This window comes from Mustela putorius, unplaced genomic scaffold (assembly GCF_011764305.1).
Source record: "Mustela putorius furo isolate JIRA1106 unplaced genomic scaffold, ASM1176430v1.1 tig00000083_pilon_pilon_pilon, whole genome shotgun sequence".
NCBI classification, from domain to species: domain Eukaryota; kingdom Metazoa; phylum Chordata; class Mammalia; order Carnivora; family Mustelidae; genus Mustela; species Mustela putorius.
Genome location: NW_025421273.1, coordinates 10748528 through 10754345, shown reverse-complemented (window position 1 = coordinate 10754345; position 5818 = coordinate 10748528).

The following is a 5818-nucleotide window of genomic DNA, read 5'->3' as shown; positions in this document are numbered from 1 at the left end:
AACAAGGCCCCTGGTGTGGGGGCAGGAGGCAGAGCGTGTGGGTCCCCACTCTTCATGGCCCTGTGCCTTGGTTTCCCCATCTGTGCAGTGGAGGCCACGAGCACAGCACGAGACCGGAGCATGAGGAGAAGGTTGGAAGGGAAGAGGCAAGCTCCCGACACTCGCCAGCCGGCGTCGGTGTAGGACGACCGCGGGTGCCAATAGGCTGATGGGCAGCTTGTGTACGACTCAGCACAGGCGCTCGGGCCCCTGGTGGAATCTGGGCCATGGCAGCAGCCACAAGGCTGTGCGGGGTTGGGGAAGCCTGACAAGATAAGAGACTCCTTCTCTTCAACTGCACAGAAGTTCCTTACAACTCCAGCTGCGATTCCACCATCTTCTCCCCAAACGGGTCTGGGCACAGGTCTCCCAGCTTTCCAGAAGTTCAAGTCTGCCCTTTTCTTTTATGAAAGACCCACATTAGTCTGGGGAAGGCTTTTGGATAAATGTGAAAAACCCTCTGGATGTGTTTCAGTTAGCAAATGTGGGCACTGATGTGGACGTTCTGTCCGCGGACTGGCCGGACTTGCACTATGGGGCACTATGGGCCGCGGCAGCTGCTTCACTCATGCTGCTTGGACCCGAGGAAGGGCTCACGCAGAGAGCAGCCAAGGCAGACACAGGGTCCTCAGGGGAGTCGGGGCCCGGAGCCAGTGTGCTGCCCATATGCGTGTGCGCGCGCGCGTGTGTGTGTATGCGGCTATGCCCCTCCAGTGCTGAGCCCCCTGGCTGAGCGTGGTAGGGCTGCGGGGTGGGCAGGGCAGAGGTCCCTGCTGGGAGGGGGTCTGCTGCCCTCAGTCCCCTGTCCTCTCTGACAGGGCTGGAAGGGGATGTCTGAGGGCCGCTTTGGGGCCTCAGGATAGTGGGTGGACACCCAGCAAGGGCTCTGTAAGCACCAGCTGGGCCCTGGGCAGGACGTGGGGTGGGGGTGACCTGAGCAGGGACCAGGCAGGGAGGCAGCCTCCCTCCCTGCAACCTCAGCCTTCCCCCAGACTGGCCCCGTCCTGCTCCTGCCGCCCCCTCACTTGGGCAGGACGGGGGGTGTCAGGGCCACATCTGCTGGAGTCTCGGCTGCACTGTCCCCAGCTGCTCCCAGCCAGCGCCAGCTGGGTTTGCAGAATTGATTTTTCAGCAGAAAGCATCAAGGAGAAAACGGAGACAAGGGCCAGCTGTATGGGTCTTCTGGGCTTGCTGCCCGGGCGGCCAGCGCTCTGTGCATAAAGGAAAGCATCTGGTCCACTGGGCCAGGGGCTGGTGCCAAGCACTCGGAGGGGGACCTCGGGTCCTTGTGACCAGCACCCCTCCCCCACGCTACCTTATAGACCTCTGCCCTTGGCACAGGATTTTCAGACAAGCTGGGGTCACTAGGCAGCGATGGCCCAACCAGTGGCCACACCCCTGGCCCAAGCCTGAGCACTCATTGGGGCAGCGTGAGCACCTGCTGCCCCTCTAGTCCACCCCCCAGGAACAGCCAGAGGGGTGCCATGGGCACAAATGACTTGGAATGATATTCGAAAGGCAGAAAAAGATGGGGTGACATCACAAGACCCCTCAGCAGCTGCCCTCAGCAGCCAGTGGGCCCCTGGTCTCCATGCATTCTTACACTTGGGAGCAGTAAGTACCCGGGGCCTCCTCTCCCCATGGGCAGCACTGGGGAGTCTGTGTAGGATTCCTGGCTGGGGAAGAGTCACTGCACTTTCCCCCAGACCCCCCTTGTGCCTTCCTGTTTTTGGTGTTACAAACCAGCCTCCGGCTTGTCCTTGAGTTGTTGTGAGTGAACACATTCATCCAAAGTGGGTTTCCAGGACTGGAATTGCTAATCCAGGAAACATTCATGTGCAATCTGGGGAGATAGTCCCAAATTACGTGCCGTACACATTGACCAATGTACACTCCCACAGCCACCCAGGCACCGCAAGATCAAACCACATAATTCACGTCAGTGGGGCAGGTGAGAAGCTGTGCCTCTATGTACTTTTATTGGCTTTTCTCCTAGCACTAGTGAGACTGCATAAAGCCCATGTCTCCATGTCCTATTTTCAAACTGTTTCAAACTCTATTTTCTATTTGGGAAATTATGACTTGTCTTTTTCTTATTGATTTGCAAGTGCTCTTTATTTATTAAGGAAATCCAACTTTTATTTGTAGTATGAGTTGTAAATGCAGTTTCCTCATTTGTTGTTTATTTAACTATTTACACATTTATTATCTTTCTCTGCCACTAGATGGCCAGCCCCAGAAGGGCAAGGAATGTCTGAATGCCCAAGCATATTGTCCCCTTCACCCAGGAAACTGACTGGGCTCTCAGCTAATTTTGTGTCTTCCAGAGCATGGGCAGCTCCATGGCAGCCAGGCCAACTCTGGGCTCCGGTCCAGCCTGTGCACCCCTCCCCATTTTGATCCACCTGGCTGTTACAGTTCATCCTCCCAAAACCCACACCACATCCACACCAAAACCCACATACTCACACTCCCCACCCCGCCCCACCATGTGAAAAGAGAAGGTTCCTCCTCCTCATGGCTCTGCTCCAAGTGGTAGCTCCTCCCTCCCAGCCCCCTTCCTCACCAGCCTCTGGCCCAGGGCTGACTATGCATCCAGGGCCCCAGCCCAACCGGATCCAGACTAGAGCTGGTCCTGCCCCCTCCCACCCTCTGCCCAGTGCAGGAAGGCCTCCAGTATCTCAGGTCCCCTAATAAGACCCCCACAGTCTCAGGCCCCAGCTCTGGCCTAGAGGGCTTGGGAAACGTACCTTCCAGAACCACAACTCTACTCCAAAGAGAGCCCGTGCCCATGACATGGCCTTGGCAGGGGGCCTGGCCACCTCTGTCCCCGCCAAGGCCGTCTGGTGAGTCCAGGGAGCTGAAGGCTACTGCTCCCCTCCTGGATCTCCCCAGCCAAGCCTGGTACGGCCCACAGACTGTTTTTTTCCTTAGCCATTTCCAGGATCCTCCACTGGTGAAAATACTCACCACTTTTATTGGAAGGCTGCCCGCCAGCCCTGCATGTGGGCTGTGGCTACAGGAGCTCCCCTACTTGGCTACCGACCCCCAGGACAGCTACCAGCACTGGTGCCCTGAGCAGCTATGGCCCTGGGGGCCATGGCTGCCACCCTACTTGTGGGAACACTGAGGCTGGAAGCCAGGAAACTTGAAGGGGGAAGGGACGGGAAGGGGAAGTGGGAAGCCCCTGGTCCCACCAACAGGTTGGACGGCGTCTCTCCCTCCTTAAGGGCTCAGCCTGGCCTGCACCACAGGACCCTGTCTGCCTGCCCCCCGCCTACACAAACCCCTCACACCCACCACTCAGGCCAGGTGGCCCCTGTGGCCCAACTCACCTGCCCAAGCAGCAGCCTCAGACACCCATGCTCAGCCCCCCATACACACGCCCGTGTCAGGCTTGGGTGAGTTTGTGTTCTTGGCCTGGGGGGTCCTGGCTCCTCTGCCCCCTAACTGAGACCCCCAGGAAAGCTCTACTGCCCCTCAGGGAACCCCTCCTCCTTGTTTCCCCCCAAGCTGGGCCAAGCCCTGAGTCTGAGGGAGCTCTCTTCCGAGGGCACCTTGAAGGCTTGCTGGCCTGGTTGATGCTCCTGGGGGCCCATCTCAGGTGCACCCCTCTTGCTCAGAGATCCTGTTAGCACCAGGGCACCTTGTCCATGAGGAGGCTTGCTGGGTCCCTGTGTCCCAGCTGAGCCCCTGTGCAGGCAGGCCTGCAGCAGGGGGCGTAGGGGCTTGCATGGGGCTGGGGGTATCTGCCGCAGGTCATCCCCCAAGCTCTGCCTCCCCACCCCTTCCTTCTGCAGTGGCTCTCACCTCCAGCCCTCATGGGGGGATCTCTGCCCCTGAACTGGAGTTCCCACAGCAGGGTCGGGCTGGGGGCGGGCGTAGGCATAGCCCTATTGTGGTCACTGCTGTGGTCACTCTTGGTGGCAGAAGTGAATGGATGGGTGAATGGGGCCAGCAGTCAGTGGGGGTGGAGATGGCCACATGACCCATGGCCAGGGTGGCATATAAGCCAGGCGACCTTGCCTGCTGTGCTCTGCCTGTCCTGGCAGAGCCGTGGCAGCCCTGGGCCCAGTGACCAGGTCAGGGATGCAGGTGCCAAGGTGGCCTGGATGCACCAGGGGTCAGCCCCTGGGGCCCTCTGCGGCTAAGTGGGTGGGCAGTGCTGGTCCACCCTGCGGTGGGCTCTTTCTAGTTCCAAAGGCCAACTCCCCAGAAGACACCCTGTGAGGTGGCCAAGGCTGGGTTGCTGCTCATGGCCCACATGGTGAGGCCAAGGGACACAGAGTGAGAACCCCCTCCTGCTCAGGCCCCTGTCTGGCCCCGGGCAGGGCAGGGTCACCCTGGTGGCCCCTGGCCCGGGGGACGGAGAAGGAAGAATCCACCAGGAAGAGGTATCACACCCAAAATGAGAACCACATGCTGGGTCCTGGCAGCTCCCCAGGCCCGGGCTAGTCAGCAGGGCAGGGCTTGGCCCGGGCTCCCACCCTCTGCTCTTGCTCCCAGCCCTTCCCCGACCAGGCTGTCTCTGTGAGATCTCAAGGTAGGAGACCAGGGACCAAGTCACTTCCTACTACCCTGCCTCCCCTGGAGCCCAGAACCTCAGAGACCCCCAAAACCTGCTAGTCACTAAGCCCTGAGCCTCCCCACCCCCTGACCTGTCAAAGCCTGCCCAGCATCAGAGCTGGGGGCAACTTGTGGGGGCCTGGGAAGTGGGCAGTCTGGGGTGTATAGGGGTGGGTTGTCCAGATGAGTGAGGACAGGCGTGCCTGGGAGGACCCGGACGACACCAGAGAGCATTCAGCCCCTCTACAACCAGCTCCCCGTCCCAGGCCACCATCCCAGCAGATGTCACTGTAAATACATCAGGGGACTTCAGTGGGCACCCAGTGGGGGATATCGGGCACAGTTGGTGCTGGACCGTGGCTGACATCCCTGAGGGAGACTCAGAGGTGGGGCCCTCAGTCCTAACGCCCATCCAGAGCCTCCAGCTGCCAGGCAACCTCCTCTCGACAAAGCACCCAGCTCTGTGGGCACAAACTGCCGTTCGGTGAAGACAGGAAAATGAGACACAGGGACAGGCAGGCACAGGCCCCAGGGTGCAGCTCTGACAAGCGCCCCAGCTTGGAGGAACCTCCCAGGTGATGCCAGCAACGGCACCGGGCTTCCCCCAGGCAGCCGTGCCAGGCCTCCCCATGGTCCCCTGTCCCCCGCCCCGTGGTGGCTTGTCCAGAGCCCGGACGGGCAGTTCAAGGGGCACAGGGGGGGACCAGCCACGTCTCCTGCCCCAGCCACAGGGCCTCACCCGCCCGGGTGCTCCAGAGAACTGCGGCTCCATGCAGGCCCAGAAATTGCCGGAACCATTCTGGAAGGCAGCTGTGCACAAAATGTGTGTTCAGAAACCAGGATCTTCCCAATTCGAGCAGCTTCCAAGAAGAGAGGACAGAAGCTGTGTTTACAGCAGCAATCAAAATGATGGATCGTCCCGGCGTGGTCTGGGCCTGCTTCCTGTCTCTGGGGGACAGAGCTGCCAAAGGAGGGACGCTGGAGCTCACAGCGGCATCCCCTCATCACGAGCGCATCTGAATGTGATGCAGGCTGGAGACTGTCTCTAACTAGGTATGCCTATCACAAGTTTGGTATGAGCAGCCAACGTGGACACATAACTAAGGAATTGTGGAAGGAAAAAGCCACAAGAAAACCACACATCCCTGAAGCTGATGAACACCCTCAGGCGACCACCAGCAAGGTCCACATGGCGCTGGCGTGTGTGCACCCC